The following is a 14,861-nucleotide window of genomic DNA, read 5'->3' on the forward strand; positions in this document are numbered from 1 at the left end:
CGACACCGTCTCACTGTAAGGAGAAAGAAATGATTCGGTCATTCCAATAGCCACTTCTTCAATGACTTATTTTGAAATGGTAAAAATGACTTGAGCTTGACGTAAATTTTTAGGATGGAACAAAGCAGTATTATCTTTTCAGAATTGGTAACTTATGTTGGACCAACCAGAAACCTCCCCCTCACACACACACATTTGCCTATACTGTGAGAATCGTCAACCAAGCATTAATCAGGTTCAAGAATGAAGCCATATCTTACGTGAGAGGCAAGTAACTTTTGCAAGCTGCAATAGTCGACTCATAGAATGGAGCAAGAGCTAAGTTGACATTCTGCTTGTTATTGCTTGGATGTAACGAGGCATATTAGCGCTTTCCGCTGATTCGAATAATTATCATGAGATTCCCTTATTTTGTGAAGATCGCTCCATGCAATAAATCCGCCGGGTGATGATACATTTTTGGGATATTTCGGGAAGTTGAATAATGCGCCACGCCACACCTAGTCATCATGGAATTCCATACGGTAATTACATATTGATTACCCTCGTCTGTACATGGAATATAGCTTTCTGGAGTGTGGGACTCGGTAAAATCTTATAAACTGCTCATTTTATGAGACAGCTCAAAATCTTTCAACTGATCATTCTGAAATATCCTTCTCTTCGGTGGTTTTCTGCAAAGGGGTCATAGTCGGGATCAATGAATGCCGTTACAGCTCCGATCGGATGGTAGCTGGTTTTCTATCCAAGAGCAGTTTTGTTTTCGAAAGCCACTGTCTTTATTGTACTTTTCTTCTTCGAAGTGCAACTCACAAATTACAGAATTATTCGTTGGCTTCCATTCACGAAAGATATCCATTTTTTGTACCTCCAAATCCTCAAATGGAAATTGAAACTTTTTGTTCAGTTGTCAAATATCCGGCCATACAACCATAAGCACGGCATTTCTTGACCATCATCAATTATTTTACCTTAAGCTAAGCCTGAGTCACCAAGTATATACAATCAGTCAACATCAACTGGAAGAAACGCCACGTGAAGCTCGCCACCAATTCTTCACCACATACATAATACGCACCATAAAGAATTATTACACCAATGAGTAGCCGTATCCTACGTCACGCTGTAATTCGGTCAAAACGACAGCTAAACGTTTTCCACTACACTGTATAAGGGATATCGTCCCTGGAGCATTTAGCTAATCACGGCATCATCCTGTAACATTTCAAACGCGGCGACGAGCTCAAAAACTTCAACTCAAACTTGAGGGGTCTGCTACAGAGTATTCTAGGGTTGCCATACGTCCGGAATTTCCCGGACATGCCCGGAATTTCACTGTTAAAACTGCGTCCGGGAGGAATTTCTAAAATATGCCTAAATGTCCGGAATTTTGAAGGCTTGAAGTAAGCTCATAATTTTTTTCGTAAATCAAGATCAGCAATATTATTTTGGGCAGAGTTATGCTACCTAAATGACATTTTTCCTCGCGCTGCGCGTGATTTAGCATCACATATTTTAGTTTTAATATGGGGACTACCACCCTCGCAAAAACTGCGATCAAAAATAATAAAAATAGCATTCATTTACAGAAATCAGTTTAATTGTAGTAGAAATTACAAGATAACGGTATATTCATAGAGTCGGTTTAGACCATTTGGATGCTCTATTCAAAGATAGTGGCTGTAAACCTGGGGTAGTTTGCCGTTATTCTGAGGTTCGTGAATATGTTGAACGTAATCAGCTTCCAAAATAGGTCGTGATTAAGTCCGGGCAAATGCGCCGACCTAACTAGTAATCAGCTTATCAAATTTGAAGCTGAACCACAGCAAATTGGAAGTGGAGTCGCGACCATAAAAGATTGTAAACCACTCGATGTGCGGTGTTTATATAGCTCAGTGGTGCAGTGGGCATCGGCATTAAGCTGATAAATAAATTTATCGGTGTGACATGAACATGACTTAACGATGTACAATTGCGCTCCTTGCATTTTCGAATTCGTCATCCTTCAACAGCTTTACCTCTAACTCTGACAACACACACCTACATATACTCCTGAACCGGGTCGTGACCACCTCTAGTCGATGGACAAAGCTTTGCTGGTGTGACGTCATATTGATCGACAATGTGCTCATACCTCATTTTAAAATCCACTAGTGGGCGCTAAAGAGCGTCCGGAATTTGTGTCACAAAAATATGGTAACCCTAGAGTATTCCAATCGCATTAGTGTAGCCTGCCTACTAGTATAAAACGGTAAAAGCGGCAGCTTAAAACATAACTGTCAACCTTCAACTCGAAAACTCGCTTCAAAATGCGAAGAGTCCGGTATGAGAAGCGAAATCGAGAAAATCACCGATTGTCACGTTGAGAGTAATCGTCCTATCAAAACTTTCGCCCATTATTACGTCAAGAGTAATAGCGAATTTCTGTTTTGTGAGCATCGGCCTGTTACCAGATAAGGCCGTATGTATCGTAGGCCCCGGTTGGAGTTTGTGGAAAAATGAAATGTTGGAGATAGCAAGGGTTGAAGATAGCAAGGTTAGGAGATAGCAAGGTTAAACAGGGTGACTTCGAAATGCTTGCACAGCATTTGGTATTTGGAGTTGTCAGTCACAGCAAATTAGTAAACAATCGTTTGAAATTCTTGAATGTTTTCCTAATCTGCCCTAATGAAGGGAATTGAAATCTCGCCACGAAATCCATTTTATCCTGTTTCATTCACTGAATATACCTTCTTGATAAGATTCTAGATAGAAATGACTAGACCTGTGTTTTCTGGAATAGTTGTATAACACTGTTGTTGCAACAATCAAAGCCATTCATTGCTGTGTCCACATTTTATCCGTAGACCCATTGATAAGCAGGGAAACACGCTCTCCCACACTCCAAAAAGTACTTTCTATAGTTATTCTGGAGGATATTTGAACATTGATATATCGACGTTGAGCAGCTATTTGTTGTAAAATCGTGTAGCCCCATTGGCTTCAACTTCACCTTGTGGGAATTTTATGTATGTTGAGCTTTTATGAGCTATGGCAGCACTATCCAGGTTCATGTTCCGTACTATCCAGGTTCATGTTCCAGTTCCCCAGCAACAACTTGAAAGCTTCCTGTGGCGTAAGCGCAAAACAACAAGGAACTTTAACAACGGGAGCAGGGGCAGACCTTTGTGGGATGAGTTGGTAAGGTCACACTGCCGGACCTCCATAAATCCACCTACACAGGCTTTCGTAAGTCTCTTTAGCGATCAGAACACAGTTACTCTGTGAGGTATTCCAAGGGATTATCAAAATCTGTAAGGTGGTACTTCTGTACTGGCTGCAGCCTGTTTTCCATCCACTTGCATGTAATATACTAACATATCTATGTCAATATCCATTTTATCTGAAAGGAATGAAACACGTACCGTATACTTATCTGCCAATATGAAATCGGTGTCTCGTGGACACCAAAGGTTTTAGATACCATACTATTAGATACCACGTTTGCAACGAAATTACCAAAAATTGGAACAACATTAAAGAATTCATCAAAAAAAAAACGAAAGAGAGGAATACTTGAAGAAGATCGAACAATACGATATCTACGCCAACCAGTTCTTGATCCAAGCAACTTCCGATACGCTGAAAATTAATGTAAAAATCTATCAAATTACGGATTCATACATTCAAAATTATACATTTGGCAACTATACCGATGCATGAACCCTTAACTAGTCCGCCAAAATCTACACTTCTGGAGCTTACACCTATCTCAATCCCTGCGTTATAGCACCCCCCTCCACACACACACCCTTACCCGCAATTGCAATACTGAAACTATACCCTGCTTCTCACTAGTCAACCAAACCGATCAATCCCAGACTCTCCTGCATCCACACTTGATTACCGGAGTGATGACAACCCAGAACTTTTCCATCTTCTTTCCTCTGATTTCACGAATTTTGGTTGGAAAACCTTGAAAAAAACTACTCCACTCTATACATGCTCACCTAATTCAATTCTTGTCACTACTTCTCGTCTTTTCTAATTCAAACATTACTATCACCCACCAACATAATTCCTTCAAAACCTCCGAACCCTCCCAATCTCATTCCATTACAACCATAACGAACAACCTGAATTTGGCTTGCAAAAAAATTGATACAATAATTCCAAATTAACCAACACCATTACTAAAATTATCAACCTCTACTAACAAGACATACATGACCTCATCACTACACAACATAATTTGATTAATAAGAATACCACTGCGAATTTAATAAGCCTAAAACCCCATTTCACAATTTCACAAACACAGTCATGATTCCACTTCGTCGGATATTTTAGGTTTAGGCTCCTCCTTTATACCCACCCAACAATTCCAATCCCCAAGTAAATTCAAAAACGAGGTTACATATTCTGTACTTAGCTTGCTTTTAAAAACGAACCCCCATAGAGACCAAATTAAAAAACCCAAACCCTCCCTGAAACCCACTCCGCTTCCACTTCCAAAAATATTCAATTCGGTCATAGCAAAAGCACATACGCAGTGTACTTCATGTCGTGTTAGGGACGTCATAATAAATACCTTGGACAAGGGAATCTAAATTGAACAACCAGAATAAACCCACATTTTCCAATCATCAACTAAACCATATTAGAGAAATGACAAACAGGATGGACTTACTTATTAACATTTGGGATAACAAGTTAGTTTTCTGCATGAATTCGACCGATTGGTTTATAAACGAATCTATTAAGCAATTAGAACAAGCCATTTACTCACCTATCAACTTGAATTTGGAAACTATATTAGATAGGGCACTCTGCGATAGGAATACCATTACCGAGAAACATGCAGAAACCCTAGGACCATTAAAACGTCGCTTTTTCAGAACTTAGGACCATAGAAAACTGCCGCATCCCCTTATTTAATTTACTCCCAAATCCCCACCAGCTAGGACTAGGACCCTTTAAACGCTAAACATGAACTCAAAACTTGAAGGCAGACCTATTATTTCGGCTCATTCTTGGATCACAGTAGAACCCGGTGAACTTTCAGGCAATATCATGACAGAGTGGAAGAACGAGTACATCGAACACCTCGTGGGCATAGGCATTACACCCACACCAACAACAAAAGAGCCATAACATCGCCACCGCTCAACAATTTTTACCAGTACACCTTACAACATCCAAATTATTAACTTCGATTTTGAATCTTTATATACCAACATAAGAAATGAGGACGTCATGTATGCCTTGAAACAACTTAAAAATACCCTCACCATCCTGAACCGTATCTTCAACCTTGCTGTCTATGTCTTCATCTTCTGTCAAAAACTCTGCTACTTCTCCTCTGCTGGTAATCTGTTCAGGTTCATTCAAAAAGATGGGTTAGCTATGGGAAGTTATTACTCCGCAGACCTTACCCTCGCCATATTTGAAGAAGAATTAATAGCCTATCCGAGATTTCCACGACATGGCCCATCCCATTCTTCCGTAGATACCTAGATGACGGACTCATTATATCCAACCTCCATCCTTCACAGCTCCCCTATTTCACCCATTACATCCCCCCAATTTACCCCAGTCATTTCGAAATCACCTTTAATTACAACCCCATCAACAACGCTTTCCTTGACCTCACCCTTCGTTTCGGCCATAGAACCCTCACCAAGGGATTGATCGGTTACAATACTTTCTCCAAACCCGCCTCCCTTTACACTTATATCCCTTTCGACTCCAACCATTCCGCCCACACCTACACCGGAATTATTGCCACTGAACTCACCCGTTACCAAATAACCAATTCGAACCCCCACTATCTCCAAAACACCATTTACCGATTCAAAAAACGACTTACTAGATTGGGATACCCCGACCAACTTATTAGATTAGGACACAAAATCACCAATAGAAATACCCAGAAGACCTTCATTACTTACCCCTTCTCCAAAAGCTTTGACCATAGGAAACACATCCGGGGCATCACCCAACCCACCAACCCTTTTTCTTTACGCATTGGTTTCAAATCTAGGAGAAAATCAAAACAATTGGTCACCCATAACAAACTAATACATCTTGAAGAAGATTTGGAAAAAAAGTTATCAAAATAAAAAGAAATTTATAACACCTTGAAAAAAAATTGAATCTGTACGGCTATATTTATTCCCTTGTTAATTCTATATTATATGTTACATATTATACATCTGTTTTTCTTTACATTTAAACATTAGTTATTACCATTAACGCCCACAATAAATGCAGTTTTATATAAGGTTTTTGATTTTCTCAATCACTTCGAACTTGATACACATAACCAATTCACCTTCTACTACAGGACAAGACAAGATTCCACACCATCTTCTCCCTATACTTTCCCAACACTCATACACAGATATCTGTCTTACTTCTTCCACAGATCTCTTTGCCGGAACCCCATGTTTTATTCTTTCTTTACATCTCCTGTAATTTAAATACCAATTGAACTGACACTGATACACTATACGGCCGTAAACCAAACTTTACGCAGATTGGTCGAGAGACAATGGCCATAGAAACGGCGCAGCAACGGAGGACGCTGCATTTACCTAAGCCTAGTTAGCACTGCGATGTATTCTTATAGCCGTATAGACTGTATAAAAACGACAAGATTATTGTGAATGGTTCATTTCTTTATCAATAATAGAATTAGGAAAAGAAATAAAATATTCAGTAACACCTACTAAAATATAATGCCGAAATACTGCTGTGTTTATAAATGCAGTGCCACCAATGACAATGAACTTGGGAAGAACAGATCCATGCATTCCTTTACTCCCAACGCAAAGGACAGGAAGGATTGGCAATGCACACTGCACAGTAATTAGGCATGACTTCAAGCCTACTTCCACAAGCTTCATTTGCTCCTACTACTTTTGCAAGGAAGATCTTGCTGCTAGTGCATTAGATACAACAATGCAGTTTAGAAAATCACGTCCTAAAGATAGGTGCGATTCCTGGTCACAATCTCCGTGGTGAAGCACAAGATACGTGCACTGCAAAAAAAGCGGACCCTGAACTCCATGCCGTGTCAACATCCTTCCCGCAATGTTGTGGATTATACCTATTCAGGAAGTGGCGAGATAGCGCACTGGTGTAATCCGCGGCTGCAACACCAATGGATGCGGGTTCGAGGACGACCGAGGTCAACTTCCGAATTACGATATCTAAGTGTTGGAGGTTTACCTAGGCTCCTCCTCGCCACCTCATCCGCGTCAGCGGTCTCTTACAAAAGCCTAGAGGTGGGCCGTGCTATAAGTCGGCAGCTACGGAAATTAAGAAGAATATCGGCCTGGTGTAAATGACCATAGTAGTCGACAAACACCATGAATACCCCAAAACAAACAAACAGACCTATTCAGTAACTAGTTCTGTTGAAGATAGCGATATGTTAGTCCACTTCCGTTCCGAATAATAAATTGAATTTTTTTGGCAATAAAGAATAGAGAAATGCAAGTTCGAATTATGACTTGAGTACTTGGCCTGAAATTTGGGAATGTTTTGTTTCCAATCAGGGTCTCTTGATACTTTGCAAATCCGCATATCTTTTGTAGTCAGAACAACAAAATGTGCCCAGTCACTATTTGTCATATAAATTTGGGGCTGAATTTGATGCTAGTAAGAGTGATTTACTTGTAATTATCCAGCAGCAGTCAAATAAGAAATCTCTTTCTGTGATATCTGCCCAAGTTCGAATGTCATGAGCTCATCGACTGTTGTTACGATATCTCCAGGGGCACTTTACCCCTAGCACACCAACTGCCGATACGGTCTGCTCAGGTAGAATCAATCTATCAGGTGAAGGGCCCAGTTATCCACATGGAAAAAGAACAAGATCAATCTCTGCTACATTCACATGAGTGACGCTACATAGAAGTCTTGAATAGCCCTTTCTTCGTGCTATATCCGACACAATATTGAATCCCTGTTCATACTGCACTGTCCTTGAAATGATTTGAAAAGAGATTGTGTTTTTTGTGTAGGCTACCTGCCGTCTTGTTCCTCTCAAAGCAGTCCAAAACCCTACCAAAATTGCTACTTCTAACCCAAAGATTCAGGTGATGGCTTTGAAGATTCCATTTGAATGTTATTTAACGGTGGGGATTCTAAATACGGATCACCAGATGACAATGTAGGATTTGTATGTGCAGCATCCACAACATTGAAGGAAGACAGTTCATGACATCGCCATGGTAGTGCTAGGAGCAAATGAAGCTTTTCGGAGTAGGCTTGAATTCCTGCCTTCTTACTCTGCATTTCCAAGCCTTCCTGTACTTTCCGTTGAAAGAAAATGAATGGAAAGAACCGTTCTCCCTCAGTTCATTGCCATTGGTGGCACTGCATTTATAAACACAGCAGGGTTTCGACATTATATTTGAGTATATGTTACTAAATAGTTTATTTCCTTTCCTAATTGCATTATTAGTGATGAAGAAATAAACATTTAACTGTAATCTTGCCGTTTGTATACAGTCCACACGGCTATAGGAATACATCGCAGTGCCAACTAGGCTTAGGTAAATGCAGCGTCCTCCGTTGCTGCGCCGTTTCTACGGCCATTGTCTCTCGACCAATCAGCGTAAAGTTTGGTTTACGGCCGTATACATCTACACTAACCCGTAACCGCATCCCATATCCAGCCTTCATTTCACAACCCTAACCCACCACGTAGTTAAATATCCTTAACATAACTGTAACCCACTACTTCATTATATCAACCACAAACCATACCCTAACCAACAGCCCAGTGGCGGCTCGTGACAATATCGGGTGGTGGGGCAAGGGCTGCAAGCGACTTTTTATCAAGATGACGTCACAATGGCGTTTTCCAACGTAAACAAGTAACTTAAAGGTCAACTGCATCTCTATAGACAACTTTGCGGAATCATGTTCAGAACTTTATTTTATACCTAAATTACCGACTTTCCGTGTTTCTACTCAATCGGAAATTGCCGTAATTTTGACTGAAAGTCCCAATATTGGCATGTTTACAGAAAAAGCAGAATGTGCATTGTGACGTCAAGTACATGACATCTCTATTCTCACCACAGCGGATATGTGTGATTGTGTGTTCGCCAAGACGCTGGGCGAATATTTGAGTTAGTTGTATGGCGAAGGACTCGCTTGTATGATGTTAAAACTGAATCTGAGTACTTGAATGTAAGTATGAAATGCGGACGCGCTTCAGGTGGTGATTCGCTCGATCCCACATCAGTGGAACCCCTATCAGCTTCGTATGATGGGTCGGTTGGTAATCTGTAGTGTGATCAGCGTAAAAGCTAAATGAAATGCAGTATGGTAGCGGCCTATGTATAATTTGGTGGATTACTTCGTTTCAATTAGGAATCTTGCTACAATCAATCACAGGTGTTAATATGGAGGTTGCCAGCTATCAGGGAGAGTTTGTGCTGACAGAATAAGAGTGAATCACAGCATTACCATGATTTCAATCAGCTTGTTGGGATGGTGATGCATTGAAGATGTCTTACTATAGATATGAACAGGATTATGGCCACAGAATTATAACATCTAGTTTGATGCATGAGTGAATGAGCCTCATTAAGATGAAACGGCGAGTCCGTTGCCAAGTAATTTCCTAACACTACACTTTTCAGGAAGCTGAGAAACACTGCACAGGAATTTCGTCCGATTGCTATGGGGATTCTGCAGAAAACAACACGGAAAATCCTGCCTGCGCATGTCGTTACTGCCATCCGATCAAAAGTCACATCCAGTAGTTTCAAAGGATTTCAATTTTGAAATGCTTCATTGCGCATGAAAATAGTTTTATTGAAAATAGTAAATGCAACAAACTAATCCATCAACACTGCTACTGTATCAGGAAGAGAAACATATCGGGTTTTGTGTCCAGCAATATCATCATCCGAGCTAATTTTGACGATGCCGCTACTCAAATAAAATTGATGAACTCTGCCGTTCCTGGTCGTGTTTTGACGAGTGCATTGACTTCTTCATTGCAGTAATCTAGAGGAGGCAAAAAATATCACCATTGACTTCTTCATTGCAGTAATCTAGAGGAGGCAAAAAAATATCACAAGGTGTTATAACACAGTCAGATTGAAGGCAGTATTCCTTCTCAAGTATCATTAAATAAAGGATTGCAAACTGCATCCTACAATGATGCGTATGGCTTGTGAATATGGTGAAATCTTATAAGGGTTGTTTTGAACAGTTAACAGAGTACTTTACGACAGTTATGGTGATACTGGTACTTTCTCATCTCCGCTGAGCTGCCAACATCTTGAGAGGGACATAGATTACGATATAGTAATGGATCATCGTGTTGCTTTTGCTGCTTACATGATAAGTAGGCTTCCTGACTCATAGGCTACAGCTTCATCAGTCTATGATTTTATCAGGGTTGTAGCCAAGTGGCAAATTTTCGAGTCACAAGTCATCTCACTTCTATAGTTTTGGCTCGAGTCGCGTCCTTTTCAATTATCCACGGAGTCCATAAGGAGGTCAGCGATGTAACCATCAGGTCATGCAGTCAGCTGGTTACATACTCCCTTTTCAGTAACTAATGCCACTACTTCATTCAATGAGTGAAGTGGCTTAATTTTAGAATACTTCCACTTCAAAAGTTTTTGAAGGCATATACCTAATTCTACACTACATGTATACTTGAGTGCAAACAATAACTACTTTCGTTACTACCACAGTCAATACTAATAGAAACGGTTAGTTACAGTCTTATAGTACTAGCTGACTCAATACATTTTCACTTACCGATTTCGGACAGTACGTAGCTTTAGAGGAGTACCGGTATTCCTCCGTGAAAATAAAGTGTGGACGGGAGTACATGCGATAGTTGCCTGTGTTCGGTAGTCAACTAGCTTGTGTATCTCGGATACTTCATTGAAGCAAGATGGTTGGAAGTGATCCGCGCATGAATATGATTCTGTGCGCAATTTTGGTCTTTACGGTGTTCCGCACTGTTCAGCTAATCAGCTATAGGCGTCCGGTCGGCTGACGGCATATGGCTTGTGAAAGCGATGTAAGGACACTTTGAGTACCGCATATTGCGTATTGTAGCAGCCATACGCGACATAACGTCTACCTCCATTCCTCATCTTCTTAACAGCGTTCATGATCACACTGAAATACTCAAATCCACAGCAACAGGGATAACCTTATGCAAACCAGGTATCAAGATTTCTGCTGTGTCAGTTACATGACGTCATTTCATGGCTGAATGGTTTCGTTTCCGTTTTTTGACTTTTCGATTTATAATTTAAATTACTTGAAAACTATAAGGTATTTTCAATTTTCATTATTTTATTCATATTCCTAACAACATAATGTACGGAATAAGGCAAAGTCATTTTTGAGATGCAGTTGACCTTTAATGATGGTACGGTAACATGAATTTCCCGGCAACAGTAATTTTAACGTATGTGCCACGAGAGGTCCGCTGGTGAGCTGTGACTTGAAGTGTGGTAACTGCGTAAACGGAGTACGGAACAAAGATTCAACACGGTTCATGTTCGCATTAGACCTGACTAATTATCTGCAGAAATGGAAATGACTATAACTCGAGAGATAGCGTAAGCCTAATTGGAAAGGTCAACGAATTCGGACAGATACGCAATTGTTATCTCATAGATTGGGCCTGTCCCATTGAATCCAAAACATCATTGTAAAGGACTAAGAATAGCAGCCTCGGAAATTTGGTCTCGGTACAGCATAAGAGATTTTGGCCTTGAAACTGGAGACTGTAACACGACACATACGTTTTTATTACTGTCTTATAGGTCTGGTGCGAAATCGCCTTTGAAAAATATATTACCGAATAAATACGTGGATGAAAGCCTTAAACTTGGTACACTGTTACATGACATTATCGAGAAGTGGCCTCATGGCCCTTTTCGGTATGGTACACTGTCAAAATTAATGCGAACAGACCAACACCGAATTTTGCGTAAAATTTACTGAGGAATAGGCTGATCAAGTGACGAGGGGTTGTACGCAAATGGCTTGAAGGCCACAATTTCACGGTGAAATTGACATTGGAGAATATACGATCAAAGTAAATATTTGAATGCAAACTGAGAATGATATCATCATCTCACTTAACGTTACCGCAGATACACCGGCTTTTGCGTGAAATCCGCAATGTGTTGTAGGCTAAAGTGTCAGATCGGAGCACATCTTTACCATACTCGACCTTGATAACGAAATTGCTGCCCTAATCATTGAGTGTCAACCTTGAGACTTGGCACAGCGTTCGATACTAAAATCAAGACATACCGTGCAAAAGCTTATGACGGATATAGGTAAGGAGCATCGTTAAAATCAATAGAGACCAATACCGGCTTTGCGTATAATCTGTTAGCGATAAATGACGAGTCAGCTCTCACTCGAATTAGGAAACGAAATTACCACTAACACAGTTCAGTGACAAACTTGAAACTTGGTATAGCGTTCGATACTAACATTAAGACTTACCGTGCCAAATGTCATAACCGATCTCAGTATTGAACACCGTCAAAACCAATGGATACCAATACCGGCTTTTGAGTAAAATCTGTTTGCGATACATGACGGATCAGCACACACTCAACTTCGGAAACGGAATTACTACCCTAAACTTTAGGTAGGAACCCTGAAACTTGGGGCAGTGTTAAATACCACCATCACGACATGACATAACAAGTTTCAAGAGTTTTCATGGTGTGAAACCCCATTAAAATCGACCTATACCAACAAAGGTCGAATAAACGCATATGACGGTAACAGAGTTCAGCTATAGATACTATTGTTACATCACACCTTAAGGGCACAGAGCTATCGTGCCCCGGTTGCTCGGTAATTTTATGAATAGGAGAGTTTCTTTATTATGCGCGGTTTTGAGAGAATAGACAGTGAAAGCTTGTTATGAGCGCTACCGGGGCAAGCCCCGGCTAGGCATTCGCAAAGCGAAAACACAGAAGAGAATTTGATTTTCGCATAGACTTCGCTATATATGGGCATTTACAAGCGAAAGGACAAGAAGTATACGATTTTCGCTGTGATTTCGGTTTATATAGATAGGTGTGCGTCTATAAATGGTAAAGAATTGTTATTGAACAGAATTTTAGGTGGGGCAATGCCCCAGTTGCCCTATAGGACGAGCCGCCACTGCAACAGCCCTATATTACATCTATAGTTGTATATTTAAAAACAACTTAACCTACGTATATATTACCATTGTGATGAAGATGCACCGCTGACGAACTCGATCAAAGAGAGTTTTCCATCACACTTGCTACCACGTGCCACAAACTCAACCAACCAAGTATAACATACGTTAATAACTATGAAGTTCATAGTATGAACAACCACTGAGCTATATAAACACTAGAGTGCGCAACTAACCGCAACGGCCGAGAGAATTGAAAAACAGCTCTGGCTACCTACTTGCGCACTGGTGCTTATGGTGAACTACTGGGATTTCCGTGTTTTTACGCTTTTTGTGGGATTTTCCTCTGGAATAAGTATGTTTTATCGCAAAACTAACACAGACCATATTCATAAACTATAGTATACCCTTGCTAATAGGAGGTATGTCAGCATTGAATGACGCCATGGAGTGCATTTCCGACTTCCGTATGCATAGATGGATATAGAACGGCGAAGCCTCGTGTCAAAATTCAATGGATACTGCATTGCGACGGCATTCCGACGCGCATATTTCACCGATTAGCTTCGGGCAACATCAAACTCCAGTGAAGCAGTCTTGACTAGCAGTGGTGCTAATCGCAATCGGTGATATCAGCTCGCTAAGTACTGGAACACATCAAGCTTGCTCTCGATGTCTCAAAGTAGTTATTTAAACACAAGCTGCTTCTGTCCTGTCCATGATTTTGTCATGGTTATTATACAGTCCCATGCACTATACGGTTCTATGCGTCAGAAATATATCAATGAGATCATTGTAACGAACAAGAGTTGTATTTTTGCGATCCGCAAAGAAATAGTATGTTTAAACTGGAAAATTCATAGCTAGTTTTCAACGTTGTTGGAGATATGCCAGTCTTTTGTGCCGCTGAAAGAAAGAAGGATAATTAGTTTTTAAAAAAAACTCTGATTGCAGGTTGAGTTGACCAAATCATTTTTTCATTCAATACCCTGTAAAACCAAAATGTTAGAAACATAACAACACGCCGAAAGTAGAAAAGCCACCCACCTTTTTTGCTGCATAAACTGTTTTTTTAAAACAGATTTGATGAAACATTTGCTGCAACAAACTATTTCGATTAAATTCAGAACATTAACTGCAACAAAGTATTGCATTGAATTTTTTTTCAAAAATGAAGATCCAACTGGTCATGTGTTGAGATCAAATTACAGTTATTGATGCCGGAACAAAATAATCTTTGATAGTACTTGACGTATGCGGTATCCTCCTGGGGGCGATTCACTGAACTCGGAACCTGAATAGTTAAATCTAACTTTGCAATATGTTTTGGAAGTACTTTTTGTTAGGTACACAGCGTGATTGTCTTCAACAGCAGCTTCGTGTATGTGGTCGTTGAGGTCTGAAAATAAAGGCATGGTAGGGACATTTTCTAAGACAGCGGTGGAAACTACACTTATCATGCCCTTACAATGTGACAGTTTGCCAGGTGTTACTCGCAGCATCCGTTGATAGCATTTTCCGCTTCAAGACGGGTATTGCTGCTCAGGGCGGAAGAACAAAGTTTGTCTTTGCATTCTATGCAATGTAGTTTGTCCTTCAGAGACTTAACACATAACCAGCAATATAATGGACTACTTGCTCTTTGTACTCTGATCACGAAATGTCCTGCGGAATCTGAACATAGTCATGATCA

At 40.3% G+C, this 14,861-nt stretch overlaps 2 long non-coding RNA genes across 2 annotated transcripts in view; one reads left to right on the forward strand and one right to left on the reverse strand.

Moving 5' to 3' along the window:
• LOC145448464 (uncharacterized) overlaps positions 1-9,965 on the forward strand; it is a 459,562-nt gene extending 449,597 nt beyond the window's left edge. Inside the window, exons 2-3 of the long non-coding RNA XR_013917925.1 lie at positions 8,879-9,186; positions 9,642-9,965. This is a non-coding gene — a long non-coding RNA (uncharacterized LOC145448464). The remainder of the gene's footprint in view (positions 1-8,878; positions 9,187-9,641) is intronic.
• On the reverse strand, positions 9,792-11,390 carry LOC145448462 (uncharacterized). Its single transcript, XR_013917921.1, has 2 exons — positions 10,777-11,390; positions 9,792-10,011 (listed from the first exon to the last, which is right to left on the reverse strand). It is a non-coding gene; the product is annotated as an uncharacterized LOC145448462 (long non-coding RNA).
• Between the last annotated feature and the right edge of the window lie 3,471 nt (positions 11,391-14,861).

The sequence above is a fragment of the Botryllus schlosseri genome, chromosome 10 (genome assembly GCF_051294905.1).
Source record: "Botryllus schlosseri isolate E-star chromosome 10, Bs_hap1, whole genome shotgun sequence".
Lineage (NCBI taxonomy): Eukaryota > Metazoa > Chordata > Ascidiacea > Stolidobranchia > Styelidae > Botryllus > Botryllus schlosseri.